The sequence below is a fragment of the Sapajus apella genome, unplaced genomic scaffold (assembly GCF_009761245.1).
Source record: "Sapajus apella isolate SASKATOON/1434 unplaced genomic scaffold, GSC_monkey_1.0 scaffold49, whole genome shotgun sequence".
Lineage (NCBI taxonomy): Eukaryota > Metazoa > Chordata > Mammalia > Primates > Cebidae > Sapajus > Sapajus apella.
This window is the reverse complement of record NW_022436989.1, coordinates 8,602,914-8,614,965: the sequence shown is the minus strand read 5'-3', so window position 1 is coordinate 8,614,965 and position 12,052 is coordinate 8,602,914. Positions and strand designations below refer to the sequence as shown.

Here is a 12,052-nt window from a genome sequence, read left to right as displayed (position 1 = left end):
TACAACAGCAACAACAACAGAGATACATAGGTTAAGGTCTTTCTGTTGGGTTGCTTGTCAAAAATCTTTTTATTATTATGCTACAGATTAGAAAGATAATCTTATGCAAATCACAAGAGATCACCCTTATTGACCAATTTTGTCATCTTTTGGTGTCTGTTTAGGTATGAACAGTAATGGCACATATTTTGGTTATGAGTCACCCAGTGGACTGTGGATTTAATGAACCGTATCCATCCCCATCATGATGTACAACACCAAGTCTCCTCACTAGTAGGTATTTTTTGCTTAATATTATTTACATGGTTATATGTTGAGATTTTCAACAGACTACTTACTTTTATAATGAAAAATGTGGAAAACACATGTATTTGTGTTGCTGGTATGATATATGGCTAGATTAGTCTATTTATGTATCAACCAATTGTAAAATGAAGGTGCATACTAAGCTGTATCTATTAGGTATAAGCATATAAGTATGGCAATTATGTGTACCTATATAGGTAGAATTTAGAAGTATAGAATCTTCTCTCTTTTTTAACTGAATTAAAAAATGTCACTGTACAGTTTTGATGTCTTCTGGTTAATATCATATAGATCCGGTGCCAATGTAAGCTTAAAACTTTTACCTAGTTTATACTTTGAAACAGTTTAATTTTATCATGTAGCATATTTGATGTGCTTCCACTTACGGGTACATCATATTAACAGTTCGTGTATGGTATTTACGGTGTTATGGAAAGGGAATTAAATGCAGTCAGAAGATGTTAATTTTATTTCAGCTCCAGCATTTATCCTCAGACTATCCCCTAATCTCTAGGCCTCAGTTTCTTCATTTGAAAAATGAAAGAAATTGTTTCTGCTTTACCTAATTTATAAGATTCCATTCAAGGTCAAAAGAGATAATGGACGTGAAATTATTAGCTAACTCTCAAACTCTGTAAAAATAAATGGTGTTATCTGTGGTCATCTGATGTCACAAGTAGGGAGCTGGAAAAAGTTGTGACCATAATTGTCTCTTCAAATTGATTAATGCAGTCTTCTATTTTGTATGTCAGTTACCTAAGAGATAAATTATAAAATCATAATTAATTTATGACCCAAAATAATTTTGTACCTTTGAGAAAATCACGTTTAAATGATACACGAGGACACACATGTTTCTTACACACCCATGCACACACCAATACCCAGCAACCATAAGGCATTTCTGCTGCTGCTTCTCTCCAGCATGTTTACTCTTATTAGATTTTTTCTACTAGGTTTTACACATGAAGGCAAAGATATGTTAGATATTTCTTGTGCTTACTTATAGTTTCAGGATACTAAGGAAACAATGTAGGAATTTGGTGAGATAGTAAATATTATTTAAATACAGTATTTAATACCTTTGTTAACTGAACTCTTTTTCACATCTTCTGTGACCATTCTCTTTTAGCTAACAGAATACAGCTAGCCTGTTTAAAATGAACAACTGAAAATGTAATCTTAACAAATATATTCAGTAATATTGAGAAAGACTTTTCCACTAAATTTAAACAAGTTATATAACCAGGCTTATGCAATGAAACTGGTTTGCAAATTCTAATTCCAGAAAATAGATATGATTTTCACTAGAAGGGCAGTGGTCTGTTACATGAATAAAATGTTTGCAAATAAATGAAATAAAAATCTTAATAATAGGTGACATATTCACTGGCTAATATTGTAGCACAGTGCTGAAGTATGCAGGATCTATAGTCAGAGTGCCTGAGGTTGCAAGCCAGTTCCACCATTTTGTAGCTTTGCAAAGTTGGAGAAGTCATTTAACCTTTCTCTTTAGTTTGTGTATTTGTAAAATGAGACTAATAAAAAGAGATCTATCTTATTGCATAGGCTTGTTGTATGGATTACATGAGTTAATATGGGCAAGTGTTTAGGAGCAGTGTGATACTAAGTTATCAGTCCGTTCCCTGGGAAGTGTGGCATTATTGTGATGAGCACAGATTTTAGAATCAGAAAGCCCCGGGTCCAAAGTCATTTATTAATTGTGAATTTTTCATAAACTTCAGTTTCTGATAAATAAAATGGAAATAATTATAATATACTCCATACTACCTTTGTTCAGATGACTTAACACAGGATGCAAACAAGGAATGGTGGCTATCACCTTCGTCAGGCATTGTAAAGATGTAATTACAAATTATTACATAATATGGTTTTAAAATAATGTAAATCATAGAACTTCTGGATTTGAAAATATCCTTGCCATGTGTTATATTTAAAGGACTTTTATAAATGTTCACAATTATAAGATTTCTCTTGTCAGATTCAGAATTTCAAAAAAGATGAACAAATATTTAAATAAAACAACAAAATGTAAATATAGCTTGAATATGGAATACTATTTTTTTCTAAACAAACAAACAAACAGAAATTGGCTTTATTAGGCCAGTCAAGGAATACTAGGTGAATGTTTAATTTTTTTTTTTAATTTTGGGCTGTCACCATGTTTAAAATGACTTTTTTTTTTTACAGGAGAGAGAGCAAAAATAAAGGAAGTATAAATGTAGAAAATGTTTCACAAAATGATGGGAGTAAGAGCTTGAACTTTCATAATCATGAGTTCTACATCAGAGATATACTTGTTTTTATTATGAATCAACCTAAGACATTGTCCTTTGGGCTTACATTGGACAAAATTCAGTGGTTTTAATGGGTGACATTTTCCAAATGAGTCACAATTTGTTCCCAAGGTGGAAAGTACTGATAACTCGGGACAATATTTAGAGTCAGGAGCATGAGCCCATGTTTTGCGTCCGTCTCGCTAGCTGAGCCAGTTGCTGGGCTGACACGTGTCACTCAGACCCGAAAGCCAAGACCTGGTCCTCACTTGTTCCTTATAAACCATCAAAACAAAGACAGCACTTGGTTTGTCCATCTCTGCATCCATCCATATCGGCAGTCAGAAACTCTTTCACGTGTAAATTTAATCTGACTTACCTGACATGCTTATATTTTGAATTGAAATGTTACCTATGACTGCTTTGCACACACCCATCTATTCTCCTACTTTACTTTTGCAGTAGCTTCAGCCTTTATAGTGTTTTCCCCTAATTAGGTTATTAGTGGCTATGGAGGAAGCTTTTGGGCATAAAGGTTTTTGGGGGTGCATTTCTTGGTAAGAACCTATATACCATGGACATGGGTGCAGTCCCGGTTGCTGCTTTGCTGTCCCTCCATGGAGGCCTGTGTGAGAGATGCCCATGGATCTGATGTTATGCTGTTCTGCTATCCTAGGGCCTGCATCGTTCCATACTTCCACCCTTCAATGTGGCCAACATGCATATCATGAAGTCTCATATTAGGATTTAGAATGTAATAAAAGGACAAAAGCAAGGTTATGGGGTTGGAAAGCCAGCTCCAATGTATTGTTAGTCTGCTTTCACACTGCTGATAAAGACATACCTGAGACTGGGCAATTTACAAAATAAAGAGATTTAATGAACCTACAGTTCCATGAAGCTGGGGAGGCCTCACAATCATGGTGGAAAGCAAGGAGGAGCAAGTCACTTCTTACATGGAGGCCAGCAGGTACAGAGAGAGCTTGTGGAGGGGAGCTCCCCCTTATAGATCCATCAGATATCATGAGTCTTATTCACTATCATGAGAACAGCACAGGAAAGACCTGCCCCATGATTCAGTTACCTCCCACCAGGTTCGTCTCACAACATGTGGGAATTCAAGATGAGATTTGGGTGGGGACACAGCCAAACCATATCTACTAACCAGACAGATTCTTGTGGATTTCTACTTATCTTTGTGGTTTTATGGTCATTACATATATTTGTGATGTTTACCTGAACATCACAAATTAAGTTGTATGTGTCTTTAGAAGTCTCCTTCTGGCGTGGTGCTGTGGCCTGTAATCCCAGCACTTTGGGAGGCTGAGGTAGGCAGATTACTTGAGGTCAGAAGTTTGATACCAGCCTGGCCAACATGGTGAAACCCCGTCTCTACTAAAAATACAAAATAATAGGCTGGGTATAGTGGTTCACGCTTGTAATCCAGCACACAAGGTCAGGAGTTCAAGACCCACCTGGTCAGTATGGTAAAACCCTGTCTCTACAAAAAATGAAAGAACTAGCCAGGCGTGGTGGCATGAGCCTGTAGTCCCAGCTACTCAGGAGGCTTAGGCAGGAGAATCACTTGAACCTGGGAGGCAGAGGTTGCAGTGAGCCAAGATTATGCCACCGCACTCCAGCCTAGGTGACAGAGAGAGACTCCATCTCAAAAAAAAAAAAAAAAAAAAAAAGTCTCCTCCTAAAGGAGACTGATTAAGTCCAATGTCTATCTGATACTACTTAAATGAGAATCTCTAAAAACTAAAGCAGGCTGACTCATTTCATTCAATACCACAGGGCTAGACTATGGAGCAGACATGAGATTGTTCAGACCCGAAGTCTATCTGATGTAATTTGGAGACATGAAATAGATTAAATCTTTATTACAATGGAATTCCGAAAATAGTTAGGCCCTAACTTTACACATAACATAATCAGAGTAAAGGGAAGAGTATAAGTCTAGGAACAGAGTTGTGAATGAGCAGGCTGTATTGTGGGCCAAGCAGAGAGTGAGTCCTTTAAGAAGAGAGCCTGCTGAATGGTGACTGGAAGTGAAATCAGCGAGCTGTGAATTTCCTGGAGAGGTGTATGTGACCCTCTGTCGCGTGTCTGCTGACAGCCTCCGCCGCCTCCTTGCTGACCAAGCCCCTTCTAGAAGCACCAAGCCTTACCTGCAAGCCATAATCCCACGGGCCTCCCTGTGCTTACATGTACTGTCCATTAATCAAACACATGTTCTTCCTTCCAAACTCAGTTTACAGGCACCGTCATCTGTGAAACTTCCTTAATCTTCCCCGTAAAATTCACTGTTCCTTTTTCTTCTCCTTTGTACCATATGCATCCCTCTATTATAAATCATGCTCACTTATTTTGCAGTGATTGGTTGATGTACCAACTATCTCACTATGGTGCTAGCTTGTTGAGGACTTCTGTCTTGTTCATTCTTGTTTTTCCTGAGTCCAGAACTCAACCAATAGTTACTGATAAAATTAATAATCCAAATAATTAATGATTCATTTTGTCCTTAGATTGCACAATAAATAATTGCATTTGGCATGTTACAAGGATTTCTATGAAATGTCTTTCAATATGTATGTTATCTTAAAATTGTTATTAAATCTGTAAAAAGAATGACCAGAAAAAATGAAAAGTGGCAACTTTTAATCTATCATGATGTTCATATCACTTTATGTATTTTTAGTGAAAGATGACAGGAGTTTTGAAAATGTATATCTGACTCTACTGCCTTCTTAATTTATCATTAAGCTTTATTGGCTGATTGATTGATTGATTGATTGGTATCCCTGGGTGGGCTGGAAAATTTGATTTTTAGAACAGCATTTCAACAATGATAAGAAATTTTCTGACCTCATGTTAACTGAAAGTGGAATGACTGCCCTGATATGAGTTAGTAAGAAAAATAATTTTAAATAGTTCTTAAGGTTTACTTTTATTGTAATAGCTGTTACATTTCTTTTGATTGCTTTTGTTCAATACCCCAGGCTTGAATTCATCACTGTTTTTAAAGTATATATATTAAAGTCTATTTACATAAATATAAAACACATACATGCTGTATAATTTATATGTATACTTCATATGTCCAAGGAAGGCACCTACCAATAATCATTTGGAAAGGTGGACCATGTATATAAATGTTCTTCTTTTTTTTTCTTTTTTTGAGACAGAGTTTCGTTCTTGTTACCCAGGCTGGAATGCAATGGTGCAATCTTGGCTCACCACAACCTCCACCTCCTGGGTTCAAGCAATTCTCCTGCCTCAATCTCTTGAGTAGCTGGGATTATAGGCATGTGCCACCATGCCCAACTAATTTTCTATTTTTAAGAGACCGGGTTTCTCCATGTTAGTCAGGCTGGTCTCGAACTCCCTACCTCAGGTAATCCTCCCGCCTGACCTCCCAAAGTGCTGGGATTACAGGCATGAGCGACTGTGCCTGGCACATGTTTAAGCTATTTGTTTAAAATTGGAGTGAAAACTAACTGAACCAAAATAAAAGCCCTCTATGTCAGTAAAGGCTTAGCTAATCATCACTCAGAAAAGGACCTAAAATTGTTTAATTTAAATGTTTATCTCGAATTGTGCCCTTTTAACTGGAATTTTATCATACAATTTTAACATGAAAGGTCATTCAATCTACTAAAACAGTGTTTTAACACCTGATGCCCATCTTTGTTGCTTGCTGTATACCAACCATATACAATGAAGTCACCATGGGCTAAGGAGGTAGAGTTATAAGCAGCAAAATAGTGTCAAGCCACTCAGATTTCACAGATGGCTGTAGATAGGTCACTGTGAAGCATTAAGCTAATAAAGATAATTTCTAAGAGACAAATAGGTGATAGGTCACTCCAGTTCTCAGCACATAAGCTATTGTGGATTAACATCTATCAAGCGAAAATCAGTAATGTTTAAATGAAACATATATACCATATCAAGAAAATTCATCGAGTTGTGTAACCAGAAATATAATGGAATTATGTAGGTATTATCACATTGTTAAAGCTTGGATATGCTAAAGTAATTATGGCAATATAGCAATAATAATGATCATTGAGGGAAATATAGCTATTTCTTTTAATATATATGTATTTAATATATGATATACATTCTATTATATATCATCTATTTCTGATATGGATAGATGATATATACCATATTATATATATATAAACTTTACATAACTTAATTATATATATTTTATATAACTCATTGTATATATAAATTAATATATATTTATAAATAAAATTATATATATAAATTTATAAATATATATAATTTATATATAATTATATATATAATTTATATATAATTATATATATAATTTATGTATAATATATAATATATGTAATTCATTATATATTATATATATATTTTATATAACATATATAAATTTTATATAACTTAATTTTTATACATATATATATATATGTATGTATGTATATCTTAACAATAAGCTCATTGCAGCCTCAACCTTTTGGGCACAAGTGATCCTTTCACCCCAGCCTCCAAAGTAGCTGGGACTACAGGCTCATGCTCCACACCCAGCTAATTATTTTTTTTTACTTAAGTGAAACAGGGATTTTTTTTTTAATTAAGTGAAACAGGGTTTCACTTAATTGCCCAGGCTGGTCTTCATATCTTGGGTTCAAGTGATCCTCCCTTCTTGGCTTCCCAAGGTTTTGGGATTGCAGGTGTGAGCCACCAGGCCCAGCATGAAATAAATATTTTGTATTGTTTCAAAAGCTAACACCTGATAAAATACCTGCTTTTGTTCTGATACCTTTATAAGTCTCTATTTTATGCATTTGAAGATGAACATTTCTGGATTACACTGAAGAGGGTGGTTATGAGGGGTGATTGGGGCAGAAAATGTGAGCACTCTGAGACCTAAAAGGGAAAAAAATTGTTACCCTTTCACCAAAGAAAGAAAACTCCCAATATTTTAGTTCTTTGATCAACACTGAAGTCTTCTCTGTGCTGAAACATGGAGTAACATGGAAGTGTTGAGCTTTTATTATTTAATCACATGGAAGTTTGGTATGGAACTAGAGTCATTGATTTATATACATTACTTTATTAGAAATATAATCTGGGATGTGCACTTGAGATCTTGTGACATAGAAGGTGGGCCTCTGCTTCAGAGGCAGAGCTCGGACACCAGAAACATGAGGACTTGCTAAAACAGGAATGGGGCAGAAGTAGCTTTCCATAAGGCACACCTACCAGTGTGCTGTGTCAGTTTACCATTGCCATGGCAACGGTTACTACCCCTTTCCATGGCAGTGATCAGACAACCTGAAAGTTACTACCTTTTTTCCTAGAAATTTGTGCATAAACTGCCCCTTGATCTGCATGTAATTAAAAGAAGCATTCAATCATATTCAATAAGTATGATTGAAGAACTGCCCTGAGCTGCTGCTTTATGACTGTAGGGAGCCTTACTCTACAGGAGCAGTCATGCAGCTGTAATGCTGCCTCTTCAATAAAGCTGTTTTCTTCTACCCTACCACCAGTTTGCCTTTCAATTATTTCCTGGATCGAGCCAAAATCCCTTATGTGCTAAGCCCCAATTTGGAGCTCACCTGTCCTGCATCAAAAGGAACAATTCAAAAATTGGGAAAGCTGTCAGTCATGCAGTGTGCTGAGACAGTTTTCCAACTGGAAAGTAAATCAATTGTTTTTAAGTGATTTTTGGAGGCAATATAGTGATCTCTTTATTGAGCTGAGTCAGTAAATAGGTATCAAACTCTGCTTACTACATTGCAGTGACAGACAAAGTAGTCAATTCCTGTTGGAGGAAATGAGAAACATTAACTATGCATGTACCTTTACAAATATGTCCTTTTCTTTCCATGAAGCACAGATTCATGTTTGAAAACATTTTACTGTTAGGTTTTCTGAATACATGCTTTTGGTGGCTTTCCGAAATCAAGATTATTCAACTTTCATGCCATTGACATAAAAATCAATGCTTAATACACAAATGAGCCATTAAAGATTTTTGGAGTCACTCCTGACAATTTATGTCTCATTTTAGATTTTTTTAAAAAAATATAGATTCAAAAAAATAATATAGTCAAATGATAATGTCTCATGGTTTTTTAACAATGGGACAACACAATGTTGAGGTAGAGAAACACAAATAGCATCTCAAGGTTAATTTGCCCTTTTTTCCACTACTTCACATAGAAAGCAAATAAAAAATGTTCATCACCAGGCCAGTGGCTCACGCCTGTTATCCCAGCACTTTGGGAGGCCGAGGTGGGCGGATCACAAGGTCAGAAGATAGAGACCATCCTCACTGACATGGTGAAAACCTGTCTCTACTAAAAATGTAAAAAAATTAACCGGGCATGGTGGCACGTGCCTGTAGTCCCAGCTGCTTGGGAGGCTGAGGCATGAGAATCCCTTGAACCCAAGAAGTGGAAGTTGCAGTGAGCCGAGATTGTGCCACTGCACTCCAGCCTGGGGGACAGAGACTCCATCTCAAAAACAAAACAAAACAAAAAATGTTTGCCAAAGTGAAAATTATTGACAAGAATTGTTGGATTTCTACCCTAAGTACTAACAACCTGCAAAATGTAGCACTCTAAAAACAGAGTAGGTAAAGCTTCAGGTCAATTCTAATACTCCAAATACTAATACTCCTAATACCCCAAATAGTAAGCCTGTTAAAATACATTAAACAGATTACTGTAATGACAGGGGCCTTCTCAACCTAGGAATACATCCACAGCTTCCACATAGAAGAGGCACGTAAAATAAGTTTCAAGACAGAAATGGTAAAACTCTCTGACAAGAAGAACTCATTATTTATAAAGAGTTCCAAATTGTTAGTTAATTTCAGCTTTATTATTAACTTTCCCTAGGAGAGTAACACAAAGCAACATACATAGAAGAAAGCAAATACACGTTAGTTGAATGGAATTGAATTGAATTGAATGATGCTTCTATTTAGTTATTGATTTGGGGGGACGTTAGTTACAAGCTTAGAATAAATACATAAAAGTTTTTTTTTTTTTTTTAAAGTAACTGGATCATGGACTTTAATCTCATTCTTTCATTCATGCATGGGGCTAAGAGACCCTCCAGGGCTCTGCTGAGAAGTGTAAAAGCCTACTTAAGTAGGTCAGAGAGTTACTTTCTTTTGCTCTTATTCTGTTTGCCTGCAAATTTGATCAAGGCAACCCGATTGCATTGCTCCTGACACCTCTACTTTTGTGCTCAGCTGGCTGCTGAACAAAACTAATCTTTACATCTGAGTTCTCTGTCAGTGTTGTTCAAACCTCCTTTAAAATTATCCTCTTCGCCTTGCCATGACTACTGTTTGGCTCTGAGGCTTTATACTTCAACTATGGCAATAAATCCTTTAATGGTCTCTCTGATCATTGTAATCGTTCCCCTTGCCACTGGGGACTGCTCTAACACACCTCTGAATATTTTGTTCTCTGTATAAATGTCTCTCTCTTTGTCTCAAGATCAAAATCCAGACACGTTATTTTGTTTTATGTTACTTTATGTTCTGGGGTGCATGTGCAGGATGTGCAGGTTTGTGTTACGTAGGTAAATGTGTGCCATGGTGCTTTACTGCACTGGTCAACTAATCACCTAGGTATTAAACCAGGCATGCATTAGCACTTTTCTCTATTGTTCTTCTCCACTGCTCCACCCTCCCCTGACAGGCCCCAGTGTGTGGTGTTCCCTTCCCTGTGTCCATGTGTTCTCACTGTTTAGCTCCCACTTATAAGTGAGAACATGTGGTGTTTGGTTTTCTGTTCCTGCACTGATTTACTGAGGATAAGGCCTTCCAGCTTCATCATGTGCCTGCAAAGGACACGATTTTGTTCCTTTTTAGGGCTGCATAGTATTCCATGGTATATATGTACCACATTTTCTTTATCCAGTCTATCATTGATGGGTATTTGGATTGATTCCATGTCTTTGCTATTGTGAATAGTGCTGCAAAGAACATATATGTGCATGTATCTTTATAATAGAATGATTTATATTCCTTTGGGTTATATAACCCATAATGGAATTGCTGAGTTAAATGGTATTTCCAGTTCTAAATCTTTGAGGAATCACCAGAAGTCTTCCACAATGGTTTAACTAACTTATATTCCCACCAACAGTGTAAAAGCATTCTTATTTCTCTGCAACTTCACCAGCATCTCTTGTTTCTTGACTTCTTAATAATTGCCCTTCTGACTGGCGTGGAATGGTATCTTATTGTGGTTTTGATTTCCATTTCTCTAATGATCAGTGATGTTGAGCTTTTTTTATATGATTGTTGGCTACATGTATGTCTTCTTTTGAGAAATGTCTGCTCATGTCCTTTGTCCACTTTTTAATGGGATTTTTTAAAATATAAATTTGCTTACATTTCTTATTGATTCTGGATATTAGCCTTTTTTCAGATGGATAGATTGCAGAAAGCCCTAACACTGGAACTGGGGCAGCATCCTCCCCAGTAAAACGTTTTAACCTTTTTGTGTTTCAGGGCTGGCCCATGTTCTCTTTTCCAATGATGCCTTTCCCTCTCTACCTAGAAACTGTCTACTCATTCTTTAATATACAGATCAAAAGTTTTTGCCTTGTGTAAGAATTATGAGTCACCTGAGTCAGCTTCTTGGTTTATTTACTAAGTATTTAGCAAATAAAACTGAAAACAATCACTGTATGTTGATTCTCCTGTCCCTAACTGGTCTCTGAGCTCCTCTTACATATGTATTGCTGATTTTCCTTTGTCACCCTAGATAGACGCTTTCACAGGGAAAAGACACCTGAAAGATACTAAATAAATATAGACTGAGTGAATGTTTGTGCCCAGAAACATCAGGGTATCTGCCAATCCTTTTCCACCAATATGCCCTTCCTTAACCACTGATATAAGCTTTTGCTAGACTTGTAATAACACAAATGTATATATTTTTAATTTATTATACTTTAAGTTCTGGGGTACATGTGCAGATTGTGCAGGTTTGTTACCTAGGTATACACATGCCATGGTGGTGGTTTGCTGCACCCATTGCCACGTCATCTACATTCGGTATTTCTCCTAATGCTATCTCTCCCCAGTCCCCCAACTCCCTGCTATCCCTCCCCTAGCTCCCTACCCACCAGGGCCCGGTGTGTGATGTTCTGCTCCCTGTGTCCATGTGTTCTCATTGTTCAACACCCACTTATGAGTGAGAACATGCAGTGTTTGCTTTTCTGTTCTTGCATAAGTTTGCTGAGAATGATAGTTTCCAGTTTCATCTGTGTCCCTGCAAAAGACATGAGCTCATCCTTTTATGGCTGCATAGTATTCCATGGTGTATGTGTGCCACATTTTCTTTTTCCAGTCTATCATTGATGGGCATTTGGGTTGGTTCCAAGTCTTTGCTGTTGTGAACAGTGCCACAATAAACATACACATACATGTGTCT

The 12,052-nt window shown here is 36.6% G+C and overlaps 1 protein-coding gene across 3 annotated transcripts in view; it reads left to right on the top strand.

The window, feature by feature from the left end:
* Nucleotides 1-12,052, top strand: part of CHRM3 (cholinergic receptor muscarinic 3) — a 507,932-nt gene that overhangs the window by 149,633 nt on the left and 346,247 nt on the right. For all 3 annotated transcript variants that reach the window (XM_032242257.1, XM_032242255.1, XM_032242256.1), the window contains exon 2: nt 165-273. The gene's annotated coding sequence lies outside the window, so the exon portion shown is untranslated. The remainder of the gene's footprint in view (nt 1-164; nt 274-12,052) is intronic.